Genomic DNA, 18,112 nt, shown 5'->3' with positions numbered 1-18,112 from the left:
TGTCCAACAGGTATGTGAGATAGGCAGCTTCTATAAGGGCTGCCAGCGATCTCCCACCCTTGACTCTTCACAACTTTGTGTAATTTCCATCCCTTGATTGTAGGCTGGACCAGTGAGTTTCTTTTAACCAACTGAATTCTTATTTTACTTATTTTATTTTATTTTATTTTATTTTACTTAGAGATAGAGTTGCACTGTGTTGTCCATGCTAGGCTGAAACTCCTGGCCTTAAGCAGTCTTCCTGCCTCGGCCTCCCAAAGTGCCAGGATTATAAGCATGAGCCACTGCGCTCAGCAGCCTTCGCATTTATTTATTTTTGAGACTCGCTGTATCGCCCAGGCTGGAGTGCAAAGGCACGATCTCGGCTCACTGCAACCTCCACCTCCCAGGTTCAAGCAATTCTCCTGCCTCAGGCTTCCAAGTAGCTGAGATTACAGGCACCTACCACCACGCCCGGCTACTTTTTGTATTTTTAGTAGAGACTGGGTTTCACCATGTTGGCCAGGCTGGTCTCGAACTCCTGGCCTCAGGTGATCTGCCCGCCTCAGCCTCCCAAAGTGCTGGGATTACAGACATGAGCCACCAAACCTGGCTAATCAAATGAATGCTAAACTGGCCTGAGAGAGTCTCACTCCCTGGTGTCCACACCCTGCTAATGCCCTCCTGTGAGTGAATGTGATGGGCTACAGTACTTTTGAGCTAATCAAATGGGACGCTACCTAATGGACCTGAACCAGTCAGGCAAGTCTTTTAAAAGAAAGGGACATGGCAGAGAGGCGCTCTTCTGCAGGCTTGGTGTAGGGCAAGTGGCCATGGTGCCACCTACAAGGGGGCCCCGGAAGCCGAGAGTGGTCCCTGATGGCAGCTTGCAAGAAAACAGGGACCTCAGTGCCCCAACGTAGGGAACTGAAGTCCGGCAACAACCAGAAGGGGTGTGAAGAGGACACCAAATCCCAGCTGAGAATGTGGCTGGCCCACACCTTGATTGCAGCCTTGTGAGGCCCTGGGCAGAGGCCCCAGCTGCATCATGCCAGACTCCTCACCCACATCACCCACATCCACAGTGCGACAATGCATGGGTGTTGCTTAGAGCTTTGGAATTTATGGTAATCTGTTACAGAGCAATAAAGAACTGATACAAGGCCGGGATTGGTGGCTCACACCTGTAATCCCAGAACTTTGGGATGCCAAGGCAGGAGGATTGCTTGAGCCCAGGAGTTTGAGATCAGTGTGGGCAACCTACGGAGACTCGTCTCTACAAAAATAAAAGTAAAAATTAGCTGGGTGTGGTGGTGCATGTCTTGTAGTCCCAGTTCTGAGGGAGGCTGAGGTGGGGAGGATCACTTGAGCCAGGGAGGTTGAGGCTACAGTGAGCTGTGATTGCACCACTGCACTCCAGCCTGAGTGATGGGGCAAGACCCTGTCTCAATTTAAAAAGAAAAAGAGGCCAGGCACGGTGGCTCATGCCTGTAATCCCAGCACTTTGGGAGGCTGAGGTGGGTGGATCACCTGAGGTGAGGAGTTCGAGACCAGCCTGGCCAACATAGTGAAACACCGTCTCTACTAAAAATACAAAAATTAGCCAGGCGTGGTGGCAGGAGCCTGTAATCCCAGCTACTCAGGGAGCTGAGGCATGAGAATCACTTGAACCCAGGAGGCAGAAGTTGCAGTGAGCAGAGATTGTACCTTTGCACTCCAGCGTGGGTGACAAGAGTGAAATTCCATCTCAAAAAAAAAAAAGTAAAAAGAAAAAGAAAACTAATACAATGGCAAAAAGTAACAGGCTGTCCTTCGGAAGGCAGGTTATGAAGACGGATTCTGTCTTGGTCACACTTTCTGGTGTTCTTTTTGAGGCCTACCTTTAAAGGAACTGAAAGCAGCCTCTGGGCAACAGCCTGGGAGGAACTGAGGTCCTTATTCTAACAAGCCAGGAGAAACTGAATCTTGTCAGCAACCAGGGCATGAACTTGGAAGCAGGCAGCATCCAGGCCAGCCTTGAGGTGACTGCCACCCAGTGACAGCTTGGCTGCAGCGTTTGGTAACTGATGCTGGTGTGTTATAAAAGTATTATTTGCGAACTGATAAATGTCTATATTAAAATGAAATCTTCACAATTTATGTTCTTCTGGCATGGCTCCAGCTGGTCCCTCCATTCGGAGTCCCTGACTTCCCTCAACATCTCTCCCTTTCTTTTTATATAAACGTGCCATGGCGATGAAGGCTTGTTCGTTCTCTCGGTTTTGATGCAGGATTCTTTGACTGGTCTGGCACACTAAAAACAAGCCAATTAAACAGAGAAACATGATTCCAAAATTCACTACAGTGGAGCCCCCAATAGACTTAATCCAAGTCATGGGGTTTAGTCCAGAAAGACTTTCTGCCACTTGATCTAACGCCTCAGCACCGGGCACAATGGATAAATGAGCTTGAGAGGCTTCAAAAATTTGTTTCTTTAATGATGTCCAAGGATAAATTATCTTCCCTACCTAGGTGTCCTTTGATCATTTCCCATGAATGATCAGTCTCGTTGTAGGAATATGGTGTGATACAGAAATCAGAAGTATTCCAGTCGCACTGCATGTGCATGCAATATTCAAGACTTTTAGCCGATCTCCAAGCCAAATAACAGACTGTCTTAAATCATTAATTTGATTAGCTAATTTTTGATCACTGCCCTGTTGAGAATTCCACATTTGGGTGGAATTGGCTTGCCAATCATTAACAAAATGAGCCGTTTGAATAGATTGGTGTGATGCCACTCCGGCAGTGGTGGCCAGTGCAGTGACTATAATTAGGTCCATGATCCAGCGATTAAAGTGAAAACAAATTTCTTAGATCTTTTGAGAATTCGTTGTAACACTTCATTAATTAAATGTACAGAGGGGGAGGATTCCCAAGGTCTGCGTAAAGTTACCAGTATCCAGATTCCTTCTCGAGCTCGAACCAACATTACACTTTTCCTGGAGTCAAAACGGGAGTTAACACAAGTGTATAAATGACAGTTAATGCATTGGACAGTTTGATTGTTCGTCCAAATTTTGATATTTCCCACTAATAGCATGTAAGGAGGCTTAACACAACTCTGTATAGGAATAGTCAGGCTGGAGGTAAACAAAGCGGAATGTTTGAATCTATGTTGATACTGAGGGAGAGGAGCGGCGGTGGCAAAACCCAATGTTCTCCATCGTACAGAAGCAATCCGAGATGCCTGGGGATGCCGAAGAGGTAGAGGGGCATACCGGGGTCGAGAAGAATTATCATAATGCCAATCGCAGTCCCATAAAGGAGGATCGGCATCAAAAAGAGGGAAAGGTTCAAAGGGGATTTATCATGGGGTTCAGAATCACGGATGCAGGGGGCGGTAGTGGGGACAACAGACAGAAAAGTTTCCCCTTCCCATACCCACAGTCCGGACATGGCAATAGCCAATTTCCAAAGTTCTGGGTGTTCTGGGCTTAGAATGGGGAGTATCATACAAGGCCTCGGGGGCGGGGGGTGTAAAGCCCTTATCTTCCCGTTTTAAGGGAAAGAACGAGCTGAACCTCCTATGCAAAGTAGGATGATGATCCTCATCCTCCCAACAAGAAATAAAAAGCCTCCAGGCATTCCCTTCCGCCAGAGGAGCAATTGTTTTTTAAATAGCCCTTTGGTGCCCAGTCTATTACTAAACCATATGAGTCATTTTTTAATACTACTGCATGTGAATTAACCCAATATTCCCAAATTAAAGTTTTAGATGGACCCTCAAAATTTTTAGGGCATAGTTTTCCTACAGGTTTATGTTGAAAGTATGGGGTATCTCCTATTACTTCCCTTTTCATTTGTCTTAAAGGAGAAAGGGAGGGGCTGGAGACCAAATGTCCCTGTTCCCCTGTGGCTAATCTCTCCAGAAGATAAGCAGCCCAGACTTGACTTTTTAGATGGATACAACCTGGTGCATGTCCGAGGCACAGAGGAAGGAATTTATAACCCATAGTAACATTAAATGCAGTGCCTTCTTCTCCTGGTTGAGCGGGCCAATGGTTATCTGTAGCTCCACGCCTCCACACACTATCATTAGTGTAGATTTCCGCAGGAGCATCCATCCAGGTGAGAGGTCGAATAAGTGGAGGAAAAGGCATATAAGCCCAATAAGAATAATTTTGTGTAGCAGGTAAATCAGTTTGAGGAAAAACTGGTGAGACAGAAAGTATAAGTAGAAGAATTATTAAATAAAACCTATTGTAAGCAAGATCCGGTACTGAAGGAGGAAGAGAAGAACAGAGGGATGTTATTTTCAGGCTAATAGAAATGGTGAGATTTTTAGGTTTGTAAGGAGAAAAAGAAAGGTAATTAGGAGAAGTGGAATTAGTTAGAGGGGTTTATGTTGTCATTAGGGAGGATTGAACCAGACCCTTTTTGATTTGGTGTGCCAGTTTTTGAGGAATCAGCACAGATTTCACCAGGTATGAGGGCGGCCTCTGACGCGGACGTCTTTTCCCTGTGGTTTTCATTGTCAGTATTCACATGAAATTTAAGTCTCCTAGTGGGAACCCAGACAGGGGATTGATGATCTCCTTGTGAAACACAAACATACTCTCTTCCCCATGTTATAATTGTTCCAGGTTCCCAGGTATTGGTCTGGGAGTTTTTCCATAACACTGGCTTGCCTTTATTTAGGGAGAATTTTTTGCCTCCATTCAGCTGCAGTCAGAGTATTGTCTTTAGGAACACTTAGAAAGTTTAAAGTAAACAATGCTAAATGTAATTGGGAGTGGGAGTGGCTAAATTATGCTTTTGTTGCTCAGACTGTTTGGACAATTGAGTTTTTAAAGTGCGATTGACCCGTTCCACCACAGCCTGTCCATGAGGATTGTAAGGGATTCCAGTAACATTGGAAATTCCCCATTGTTGCATAAATAAATCAAAAGCCTTACTAACATATCCAGGGGTGTTGTCTGTCTTTATCTGATATGGAAGCCCCATAACTGCAAAGCAAGAATACAGATGTCTTCTTTTTTTTTTTTTTTTTTTGAGACGAAGTCACGCTCTGTTGCCCAGGCTGGAGTGCAGTGGCACCATCTCGGCTCACTGCAAGCTCCGCCTCCCGGGTTCAAGCCATTCTCCTGCCTCAGCGTCCCAAGTAGCTGGGACTACAGGCACCCACCACCACACCCGGCTAATTTTTTGTGTTTTTAGTAAAGACGGGGTTTCACTGTGTTAGCCAGGATGATCTTGATCTCCTGACCTTGTGATCCACCTGCCTCGGCCTCCCAAAGTGCTAGGATTACAGGTGTGAGCCACCACGCCCGGCCCAGATGTCTTTTAACATAGGCTCTGCCTTCCCCTGTTTGGCAAATAGCCCAAATAAAACCTGAGAAGGTGTCTACAGAAACATGTACATATGAAAGTCTGCCAAAGGAGCTAACATGAGTCACATCCATTTGCCGTGAATCATTAGGAGTTAGGCCTCTGGGATTAACGTCAGGTTCCTGATTTGGAAGTACAAAAACTTGGCACTGAGGGCAGCCATGGACAATAAGCTTAACCTCCTTCCAGGTGAGAACAAATTTATCTTTTAATCCAGCAGCATTGACCTGAGTGAGATTATGGAACTCCTGAGCCTCATGGATTGCAAAAGAGACCAAACAGTCGACCTTCTGGTTACCAGCAGACATGGGTCCTGGTAAAGTGGCATGAGATCTAATATATATTAATATAGAAAGGGTGTCTATGTTGGCGAGCCACCTGTTGTAACCTTGAAAATAAAGGAGACAATTCAGAATTATCGTTATGTTCAATAGTAGCGATTTCTATATTTTTTGTGGCATGTACAACATAAACAGAATCAGAGACAATAACGTTTTGGGGAGATCTTGTAAGGCAATAATTTCAGAATTAACTCTGCCTTTTGATCAGTGGTATAAGGAGTAGAAATAAGCTTGTCTGTAGGACCCACATAACCAGCATTTCTGTTACTGGAGCCATCAGTGAACACTGTAACGGCCTCAGGAATGGGCTGATCTTTGGTCTATCGAGGGACCACCCAAGAAGTCATTTTTATAAAATCAAACAATTTGTTTTTTGGATAATGATCATCAATAACACCGATAAAATCAGCCAAGTGAATTTGCCACAGTATGGAATGTTGAAAAGCGGCTTGAACTTCGAGCTGATTTAAAGGAACCACAGTTAAATTTGGATCAAATCCAGAAATTTTAAGTATTTGACACCGAGCTTGTCCAATTACAGATTTTTCAACAGCATCTTGTAATTTAGCCAAAAAATTAGGATATAATTTATTGTGACCCTGTTTAACAGTAGTAAAAGAAACAGGAGCTTGGCGGGAGTGTGTAATTTATCCCAAGCTCTTACACACACCTTTGTTACTTGTTCCGTGGTGACAGCATCAAAGCCTAATTGGGTGGTATTGTCAGAGTAATTATTGGAGCCTGTGAGCTGAGCCTGAGTAATTGGAATGCCATCAGCCTGATTTAGCTGAGCCTGCAGACGGGCCTCCTCTGACCACAAAGTACAGAATTGTAAATGCTGAGATGGAGTTAGAACAGCTTTTGCCAAAAGGTCCCAGTCTAAAGGAAGCAAAATGACCTCAGTACAAAGAGTCTGTAATACCTTTTAACATAAGGAGAAGCAGGATCATACTGAGTACAAGCATCCTTGAATTTTTTTTAAAAGGTAAGATTGAGCAGCGCATATCGACGCACTTGTACCCCTTGAGCATTGGCAGGTTCCAGCGCGACCGGATAAGCCCACGCCTCTAATCCACTTGTTTCTTTGTTCTGGCATACTAAGTGTTGCATGGAAGTTTCAAGAACAGGCACATGAGACGGAGTCAGCATAGAAGTGACAGGAAAAGTATGTGTAGATAAGGGAAACTGAGGTTGAGGAGGTCGGGCCAGTATGAGAGCACGAGAAAGGGGCATTGGGGGAGCAGAAGGGGCAGAAGCTGGTGATTATTGCCCAATCCTGTGCAACCAGAGTGGCAGGGGTGTCCATGCTTGAAGAAGGGTACAGAGAAGCAGGTTGAGTGGATGGCAAAGTGACCGGTTGAGGGACCGAAATGACAGGAGGGTGAGGGGCTGTGGTGGACGGGGGAGGGTCTGCAGAATTACAGATAAATTGTAGTTTGGTCCCAGAGCCATTAGATGGCTCCGGAGGCAAAGGCTGCAAAGGTTTGAAGAGGGAAGATAGCATAGATATGGTCTCAGGCTGTCCAAGTCGGGGCCGCGGGAGCTACAAGTACCAGCAATTCGTGAAAAGAAATAAAATCATCAGGAGGTGACATTAAGCCAAAGTCACCGGAGTTAGATATTGAATCCTCAACATTCTCAGGTTGGGGAGGAGTAGGTGAAGGGAGAAGCTGAGCAGATAACAAAGGCCGAGTGGGAGAGGAAAGCTGAGGAAGAGGTAGAGGGTCGCCAGATTCAGAAAACTGTGGTAACTGCAGGGGGTCACAGGATTGGTATGTCATTAGGATGGCACGTACCAAGGCCCAATCACCCCAAACAGTGACGGGAGCATAATTTCCTGTTGGGACCAGTTCCCGGAATTTTGCACCAACACGATCCCAAAGTTCCACATCTAACGTTCCCTTTTGAGGAAACCAAGGACAGTGTTCTTCCACCGCCCTGAAATGGGTGACCATATTTTCCATGGGTACCCGAACTCCTCCCTGTTTCAACAGGAGTTTAATATAGCAGAGATAAGCATAATGTTTAGATTCTGCATGACTCATAGTTACCCCGGACCATACACAGACAACTCACCAGTTGTCAGGGAGCCGAACAAGGGTTTCTGTGGACCGGACAGATGAACGTTTCTACATACCTACCAAAGGGAATCGGGTTCCCACATGCACTTAGGAAAAAGAAAACCACGTTGGTGTGCCAGATATTGGGGGAACCCACCCCCAATATTTCAATGTAGGTTCTTTCTATTTTCCATAAGTGTCGGCTGGCTGAGAAATAAAGAGAGACAGTATAAAGAGAGGAATTTTACAGCTAGGCTGCCGGGGTGACATCACATATCAGTAGGACCATGAGGCCTGCCTGAGCCTCAAAACCAGCAAGTTTTTCTTAAGGGTTTCAAAAGGGGAGGGGGTGTGAGAACAGGGAGTAAGTACAAAGATCACATGCTTCAAAGGGCAAAAAGCAGAACCACTAATAAGGGTCCAACAAAGATCACAAGGCAAAGGGCAAAAGCAGAACTACTGATAAGGGTCTATGTTCAGCAGTGCATATATTGTCTTGATAGACATCTTAAACAACAGAAAAGAGGGTTCAAGAGCAGAGAACCAGTCTGACCACAAATTTACCAGGGCAGAGTTTTTCCCCACCCTGGTAAGCCTGAGGGTACTGCAGGAGACCAGGGCATATCTCAGTCCTTATCTCAACTGCACAAGACAGACATTCCCAGAGCGGTTGTTATAGACCTCCCCCAAGGAATGCATTCCTTTCCCAGGATATTAATCTTAATATTCCTTGCTAGGAAAAGAATTTAGCAATATGTTTCCTACTTGCATGTCTGTTTATAGGCTCTCTGCAAGAAGAAAATATGGCTCTTTTTGCCTGACCCCACAGGCAGTCAGACCTTATGGTTGTCTTCCCTTGTTCCCTAAAAATCACTGTTATTCTGTTCTGTTTCAAGATGCACTGATTTCATATTGTTCAAACACACATGTTTTACAATCAATTTGTACAGTTAACACAATTATCACAGTGGTCCTGAGGTGATGTACATCCTAGCTTATGAAGATAACAGGATTAAGAGATTAAAGTAAAGACAGGCATAAGAAATTATAAAAGTATTATTTGGGAACTGATAAATGTCCATATTAAAATGAAATCTTCACAGTTTATGTTCCTATGCCACGGCTCCAGCTGGTCACTCCGTTCGGGGTCCCTGACTTCCTGCAACAGCAACTCCATTCAGAAGAGGGCAGGACAGACAGTGGCAGGCCTCATCAGAACCCGAAGGCCATGCAGAACCTTCTCATGACAGCCTCCTGGGGGAGACAGGGAGCTAACGGGAGTGGTAGCAGCTCCTACAGGCCTCCCACTCTCTGGAGGATCACAAAGTGTCCTGTCATGACTCAGATGAGCCTCAGTTTGAGCTTTCGCCTCTGTAGCCTGTGTGGATATGTTCAGGGCCACCAGGGTGCCATGGTGGAGCCGTTCCCTACACAGCCTGGAGGGCTTGTGTGAAGTGGCTGTTTATAATGAGCAGACTTAGGAGAAATTGAATAAAGAGGTTTTCGTGAAATGTGTAAGTGGGAATATGTTGCCTCAAAAATCCAAGTAGCCCCAACAAACGTTATTAGAAAGCCTGTCTTAGTCTGCAAATTAACACCACAAATTGGACAACTGATAAAAGAAATTTATTTCTCCCAGTTTTGGAGGCTGGGAAGTCCAAGAGCATGGTGCTGGCTTTGGGCAAGGGTCATCTTGTGGCAGAAGGGTGTAAGGCAGAAGCAAGCATGTGAGACAGGGAGGAAATCAGGCCAACCTCACTTTTATAACACACCCAGTCTCGTGATCACTAACCTACTCCTGCCATAACAGGATTAATTAATTCATGAGGGCAGAGCCTTCATGACCTAATCGCCTATGGAGGGTCCCCTCCACGACATTGTTACAATGGCAATTACATTTCCTTTTTTGTTTGTTTGAGATGAGTCTCTCCTCCCAGTTTGCCAGTAAAGCTCCTCTTTCGACTGTGTAGCCGTCCTGGTGGTCTTTTGGATGACAGTTAGGACAATTTTTTTCCTTGACCTGAGTCATTTTATCTTCACCTTTTGTAATTAGGGATATTTTAGGGGGGGTTTTATTTAATTTTTTTCTCCAGGGTGTCTCAGTGTGCATGACCATGTCGCGGCAATGAGGACAGCAGCAGTAATGTATCTGCTTGCTGAGCCCTGAGGAACCTCTGCCATGGGAATCCTGGGGCTCTGAACACCACATAAATTCTTGTTCAAACAGTGGCCCCCACGGGGAGTTCTTGCCTTTTTACATGCAGCATTTGGGAAATGTGGGGCCAGCTTCTGGCTGAGACATATAACCAACCGTTCCCTCCAATGAATGATGCTACCAACTACTAGGGTCCAGTCTGCGGTCAGGATTCACTTTATGTCTGGCTCCTCAGCCCCCTTTCCCCATCATTACCTCTGGCTTAAGCTGCTACTTTTAAAGCAGATGCTTGGAAAATCCCAGGAGAGCCACCCTAAAGTGATGTGGCCCAGAGCACAGGCGTGCCAGCAATCGGCCAAGACGGTCCAGGCCAGTCTGAGCCCACTACCTGTGGTATGGACCTGGTGAGTAAGCCAAGAGTGAGAGAAGAAACACATGCCATGTAGGATCGGCATCCAGCCCTCCGGTTCCCAGCATAAATTGTGTGATTTGGGTGCCTGGCATCCCTGCCGGACACTGGGCGGCCTCCACCCAGGGATTTGTGGATACTGGGATGAAAGACATTGGCACCAATGGACATGACATAAAATTTATTACTCACATAATAAACAGCAAGAGGATAAACAGCCCTTCCTCCCACAGAAGGGCTCAAGGTTGGTCTGGAGCAGAATAAGCTGTGTGGGGAGGGAAGAAGTGGCCTCAGGTTTCTGCCGTGCAGAAGGATGACCCGGGTGGAGGTGCCCAGGTGCAGCCTGGGGCTGATGTGGTTTGAAATTCCCACTCATGCCAAGAGACAGAGGGCACCCTTGGGCTCTCTGATTGGGCCACCCAGATATGGGGCAAAGTGGAGGGATGGGGACATAGAAGCTGTCAGTGATCAAACAACAAAAATAGAGTCTTTCTGTCTATGACACCTAAGATGCCTGCTGTGGCTATTTCTGTTCAAAGCCAGGAAGGGGTTGGTGGGAAGCCTGAAGCTGGCACTGGTCCACAGCAATTCCCACATCAAGTACAATGCCTGGGTTGCAGCCTGGGAAGGACTGTGAGCCAGAGGGCCCAGCTAAGCTGCAGCCAGATTCCTGACCTGGAAAAGCCGTGGAATCATAACTGAGAACTGTTTTAAGCCTCTCAGTTTTGGGGTAATTTGTTATACTGCAGCAGATAACTTGTCTGGATTTTTGTATTGCAGGTGGGTTGCTGCCATAACAAATAGCTAAAAACAAGAGGGCAGTATTCAAACTGGGCTTCCAAAAGGAAGGGCCAGGCACAGTGGCTCATGCCTGCAATCCCAAACTTTGGGAGGCCACAGTGGGCAGATCACGACCAGCCTGGGCAACTTAGTGAGACCTTGACTGTAGAAAGCAAAGGTTCCTCTTCAAAGCTTCCCCTTTAAATCATGTGTTATTGATATCTTTTCTCAGAACTAACTTTCTTCAAGTTTCTTATTTTATAGTAATACCTCTCTGTTATGCCTTATGTAGCAAATGTAACAGAATAAGCATACTCTGACTTCAATATCTACGTTAAACATGCTCACAGGCACGTAGTACATTCCATGTCCTTGTACCTTAGTCAAAATATTCGTGCTGGACGTGTCCAGGCATTTCCCAGATTGCAGCGTACACTCCTCCCTTATTTGGGAATATTATTACTTTTCTAAGTCCTTTCCTAAGCAACTTCCTTTTTTCCTTTGTTCCTCCCTGCCTTTACCTATTTTAAAAAGTTTAAACTGTTAGCCAATCGGGTTTTAGTTTAGGTGGTAAGGTCTGGCTCCAGCCAGTGACATGGCAATAGGGACCTCATGCGTCAGGGATAAATATTCTAGTGTCTTTTTTATTTTGTATGTGATCGTGGCAGGATTGCGGACGGGCAGCACTCTTTCTGCAGAAGGTAAAAATCACCTTGCTGAGGAAGCTTTTCGTCTGCTGATTCTTCTTTGTGACATCGGGGAATAAGGATTTATTTCTAACAGTCTTGGGGGCTCGTCTGGGGTCACCCAGTCTCCTTCGGGTCGGGGTCTCTGATTCCCGCCCCGCCACCAAGGGGAGGCGCCCCACTGCCTTATTGCGGTGGCCTCAGGGACTGGGAATCCGGACTTACCTGTTGTGTTGAATAAACCCGGACCCTCAGCAACGTGGAAAAGGGCGAATAGGCTTGCATTGCACTGCCTCAGGGACCAGATAAACTCTGTTCACAGAGCAAAGTAAAGAAACGTCGCGAGGGTGCGACAAAGTACTTGCTTGGTGGTCGGGATATTCTGGAGGTTAAAAGTGTGTGTGAATAGTCACAAGCCTCACTGCAGCTGGTGTTGCTTGTGTAAATCATAAGTCCTACTGCTGGACCAAGCGAGTGAGTCTTGCCTGCGGTTCCGTGGCTACCTCATACGGCTTAAGGCGGATCTTGCCTTGGGGTTTATACCGGCACGCCAATGCTAAGACGGGCCTAAATTCCCGCGAGGAAAGTGGCCAGGTAGGACAAAGTGAGTGAAGAGTGTAAAAAGCCTCCAGAAAGAAAAAGAGGAGTTAAATCCTCCTCAGGGCAAACGAAACCTCAAGCACGTAAGGTTAAAAATATAAGCAAGCCAGGAAAAAACAGGATAGACAAGAAATCTCCAGGATTAAGAGGTTAAGTCTACCTGATATTCAATATGGGAAAGGTTTCTAGTAAATCGGGGGCAAAAAAAGATGCAAGTTATCAAATCCCTCCCGATAGTCCTTTAAGGCTCATGTTAAAGTATTGGAAAGATAATAAAAAAAACTAAATTTAAAAAAAGCAGCAAATAATTAAGTATTGTTGCTTTATTTGGACTAAAAAGCCAATTCTCAAGCCAGCGGTTTTTTGGTCAAAATTTAGGTCAGATAAAGATTAAATCTGTCAACTTTTAATAATATATGTTTATAGCAAAAGTCCTGTGTCACAAGAAAAATTGATTATGCTTTATGCTAGCGGCAAGGGCCTATATTATTCTTTATCCTTTAAAAACGATCAAAGGGGGACTAGAAAATAAAAAACAGTCAAAAATGGCCTTATCTAATAAGAGATAGGACCCTCTAGACCACCTTCCCCCGTTTCTTAATAACCTGCAGACACCTCCCCAGGTAGCTGCTGCTGTCCTAGATCCCCTTCTGGACCTGATCCCTGACCCAGCTGCCACTCCAGGCCTCCCCCATATAACCCAGATTCTTGTGAATCCCAGGAGCCTAAAAATTCTAAATATCCTTCTTTAAAGAAAAGACTCCAACAAAAATTAAAACAATGTAAGAAGGATATTCAGAATTTCCCTTTTCCTGCCCCCCAAAAAAGTTAACTTCAACATTCTTTCGTTTAAGGAAAGTTCCCCACGGAGGAGAAGCTATTGGTTTTGTGGATGCTCCCCTTACTGGGTCTGAAGTTTGGAGTATAAAAAGAGAACTAAAGCCACTATTAAATAATCCTAACAGGGTGGCAGATCAAATTGATCAGTTTTTAGGCCCACAGTTATATACTTGGGCTGAATCAGTGTGCATCCTAGGTATTATTTTTTCAAGGAAAAAAAGAAATACGATCTGGGAACATAAACATCCTCCAGGTCAAAATGTTCTGGCAGCAAATCATAAATTCCCTGCTTAGGACCCGCAGTGGGATAAAATAATGCTGCCCACCGAAATAATATAAGGAATTTAAAAAAAAATAATAATCAGGGGGATTCAAAAGTCAGCACCCAGACCCCAAAACCTTTCCAAAGCATTTAATGTCCAACAAAAGAAAGATGAAGGACCTATGAGGTTCATAGATAAATTAAAAGAACAAATAAAAAAAATGCTAACTTAGACCCAGAAAGCCCTCTTGGGCAAGGAATGTTAAAACTGCACTTTGTTACTCACAGTTGGCCAGACATTACTAAAAAGTTACAAAAATTAGAAAATTTAAAAAATCAATAAAAAAGTTATTTAAAAAGGCTCAAAAACTATATGTAAAAAAATAAGGAAAGACAAAGGCAAAAAGCAAAAATCTTTTGGCAAAATTCACTAGTCTCTGGCAGACGATGCCAGAGACCAGATCTAGACCTGGGCCTATAAAATTCTCTAGGGGAGGCAAAAGGAAAAAGTTTAGGAATTCAAAAATGCAAAACAAAAAAAGAAGGCAAGGTCAGTATTTATTTATTTTTTTTTAACTAATTTATTAATTTATTAATTTATTTATTTATTTTGAGACGGAGTCTCGCTCTGTCACCCAGGCTGGAGTGCAGTGGCGCGATCTCGGCTAGCTCCACCTCCCAGGTTCACGCCATTCTCCTGCCTCAGCCTCCTGAGTAGCTGGGACCACAGGCGCGCGCCACCACACCCAGCTAATTTTTTGTATTTTTAGTAGAGACGGGGTTTCACGTGTTAGCCAGGACGGTCTGGATCTCCTGACCTCGTGATCTGCCCGCCTCGGCCTCCCAAAGTGCTGGGATTACAGGTGTGAGCCATCGCGCCCGGCCAGGTCAGTATTTCAGAAAAAAATGTCAAAGTAAGTGTCATAGGAGCTGTGGATGTGAAAATAAAGAGGAGAAGCAAAGAAGCTTTGGGCTTGGTAGGGAGGAAGGAAAAGACAGATGTTACAGATGCGGGAGACCAGGTCGTTTTAAAAGGGAATGTCCCAAGTTAGAAAAGGCAGAAAAAGCTCCCCCACTTGTGACCACTTTTAAAGAAGAACAGGGGGGTCAGGGGCTCTGCCTTTTCTATTTTGAGTCCTACCAAGAGCCCTTGATAAATTTAGAGGTGGGACCCAGACATAAATTAATCACCTTTTTAGTCGACTCAGGAGAAGCCCATTCACCTGTCTGTTTTCCTTCAGCTCATTTAGTTTGTTCCCCAAAGGAATTAACAGTTTCTGGGGTTAAAGGGGAAGGATTCAAGGCAAAAGTTTTAGAAAATACAGAAGTTAAATATATAAATTGATTAGTTTATATACAATTTTTATTAATTCCTAAAGCAAAAGCCAATTTGTTAGAAAGAGATTTAACGTTAAAGTTAGGTATAGGTTTACAAGTTAGTCCAAAAGGTTTCCTAACCTCTTTAAATTTGTTAGCTATAGCAGATAAAAAATACATTCATCCAGCTGTCTGGTCAAGGGAAGGTAATCAGGGAAATTTACAGATTCCTCCAACACATGTTCAGTTAGAGACTCCAGGGGAAATAGTAAAAAGAAAGCAATACCCTATTCCTTTAGAAGGAAGAATAGGGTTAAAGCCTGTAATCAAAAGACTTATTAAAGATGGGCTATTGAACCTTCTATGTCTCCATACAATACTCCAATGTTACCAGTCAAAAAAATCAGATGAATCATACCAATTAGTGCAAAATCTTAGAGCTATCAATCAAATAGTTCAAACCACTCATCCTGTTGGGCCTAACCCCTACACTATTCTTAGTAAAATTCCATATAGTCATCAGTGGTTCACAGTAATAGACTTAAAAGATACATTTTAGGCATGTCCTTTGGCTAAAGACAGCCAAAATATATTTGCCTTTGAGTGGGAGGACCCCTATTTAGGGCAAAAGCAACAATACAGGTGGACAGTTTTTACCCCAAGGATTTACAGATTTCCCCAATCTTTTTTGTCAAGTATTTTAAAAAAATTATTGTCCCAAAACAGTTATGCTTGCTTCAATATGTAGATAATATTCTTATATCTAAGGAAGAGATAGAAAAGGTAGCTGGACTTTCTACAAAAGTTCTTAACCACCTACAAGATAAAGGGTTATGGGTTTCAAAAGAAAAGCTTCAATATGTAGAACCTAAAGTTAAATATCTAGGCCATTTAATAAGTGCAGATAAAAGAAAAATAAGACCCCCCAAAATTGAGAAAATCGTGTCTCTACCCTTGCCCCGAACCAAACAAGAACTTAAAAAATTCCTGGGATTGGTTGGGTACTGTCGTTTATGGATGGACTCATATGCATTAAAAAGTAAGCTCTTATATAAGAAATTAACTAAAGAGGAAACGCATCCCCTTATATGGACTTCTAAAGAAGTTAATCAAGTGGAGAAATTAAAAGAAAGACTCATCACTGCTCCCATCCTAGCCTTACCCTATTCAGAAAACCATGTCATCTTTTTGTGAATGTAGACAATAGAGTGGGGTGGTCACTAAAGAACATGGAGGCAGTCAACAACCAGTAGCCTTTCTATCAAAAGCATTAGATCCAGTTGCCAGTAGATGGCCTCCGTGTATTCAGTCTCTAGCAGCCACAGCAATACTAGTTGAAGAAAGTAAGAAATTAACTTTTGAAGGGTACCTAACAGTGAGCATCCCTCACCAAGTTAAGGTGATCCTAAACCAAAAAGCTGGGAGATGGCTTACTGATTCTAGAATCTTAAAATGTGAGGCTATTCTATTAAAAAAAAAGATGATTTAACAGATAATTCCTGAAATCCAGCAAGCTTCTTAACAGGAAACCTACTGCTCAAAAAAAGAACATTTGTGGTTAGATTTAATTGACTATCATACAAAAGTTAGGCCAGATTTAGTAGAGACCCCTTTTAAAACAGAGCGACATCTATTTATAGATGTCTCCTCCCAGGTAATTGAAGGGACATGACATAATGGATATGCTATAATTATAGGAAGATCTTAAAAGAAGTAAAATCAGGAAGATTATCAAATAGTTAGTCTGCCCAACCTTGCGAGTTATTCACAGTCACGCCCTAAAATATTTACAGAACCAGGTAAAAACCATCTATACTGACTCTAAATATGCCTTTGGGGTATCTCATACATTTGGGAAAATTGGGGCTAAGCAAGGACTAATTAACAGTAAAGGTAAAGAACTTCCTCGTGAAACACTAATTGTTCATGTTTTTAATAATCTTCAGTTACCTGAAGAAATAGCCATTGTCCATGTTCCAGGACACCAACCTAACTTTTCTTTTAAAAGTCGAGGAAACAATCTTGCAGACCAAATAGCAAAGCAGGCTGCTGTTTCTGAGACGTGCATTTTTCATTTAACCCCTTGTCTCCCTTCTCCTATTGTAGTTCCTATTTTCTCTCAAGACGAAAAAGTTAGAAAAGATTAGAGCTCAAAAAAAATTCAAAAGGAAGATGGATACTTCCAGATCAAAGAGAAATGTTATCCAAGCATCTTATAAGAGAAATTTTGTCCCAACTACATCAGGGAAGTCATTAGGATCCCCAAGCTATGTGTGATGCAGTTCTGTTTATGGATGCATTAAAATTTATACTTTAGCCAAACAAGTTACAGTTATTTAATTTGCAAAAAAAAAAAAAACACAAATAAACAAGCCTTAAAAAAAGTTACCCCTTAGAGGAAAAAATCCAGGATGATGGCCATTTCAAAGTGTTCCAATTAACTATAGTAAAATGCCCCCAATTGGTGGCCTAAAATATTTATTAGTAATAGTAGATCATTTTACCCACTGGGTAAAAGCCATTCTTTTTTCAAGTGTAACTGCCAGTAATGCAGTCAAAGCCTTAATTAAACGTATTGTACCTAGGTTTAGATTAATAAAAAATATTAATTCACACAATGAAACCCATTTTACTGCACGTGTTATTATCTAGTACTGGCCTAAGTACTAGACATAAAGTGGGAATATCACATTCCTTGGCATCCATCCTCTTCAGGAGGAGTAAAAAGGATAAATCAAACTCTTAAAAATCATGTAACTAAATCAGTCCTAATGACTTGCTTGCCATGAACTAAACGTCTTCCTATTGCTTTATTAAAAATTAAAACTGCCCCTAGGAAAGATGTTGGATTGTCCCCTTATAAAATGTATAGATTACCCTACTTACATTCTTCTGCTGATGTCCCTATGTTTTTATTGTTATTTGTGGGAGGAGGGATTTGAACCCCGTGGCTATTTGATCTCTAGCTTTGAATTTATTTGGTATACCTTGTGGAATGCTAGTTCCATCTAAATAAACATGGGGGTCAAAGGACCCAAGACTGGCTTCTCTTGTTTTACGATGTCGTGTTTTTTGTTGTTGTTGTTGTTTTTCTGGTTGATGAATTGCCAGGGTAAAAGGGATAGCCAGTTCAACTAGAGTACAAGTAAGGTCCAATTATTTGGCAGAGTGTCCAGCAAAGGCCCTCCACAATACCACTATACCTCTGCTTGGGGATGAATAAGGGCTGACTGATGGGTCAGCTCTTGGAAGTGCCTGACCTTACCGCATCCTGTTAAGTTTCTAAGAAACACTAAATTTTCCCCTTGTCTTG

The sequence above is a fragment of the Pan troglodytes genome, chromosome 9 (genome assembly GCF_028858775.2).
Source record: "Pan troglodytes isolate AG18354 chromosome 9, NHGRI_mPanTro3-v2.0_pri, whole genome shotgun sequence".
In the NCBI taxonomy this organism is placed as follows: domain Eukaryota; kingdom Metazoa; phylum Chordata; class Mammalia; order Primates; family Hominidae; genus Pan; species Pan troglodytes.
This window is presented reverse-complemented; position numbering follows the sequence as displayed.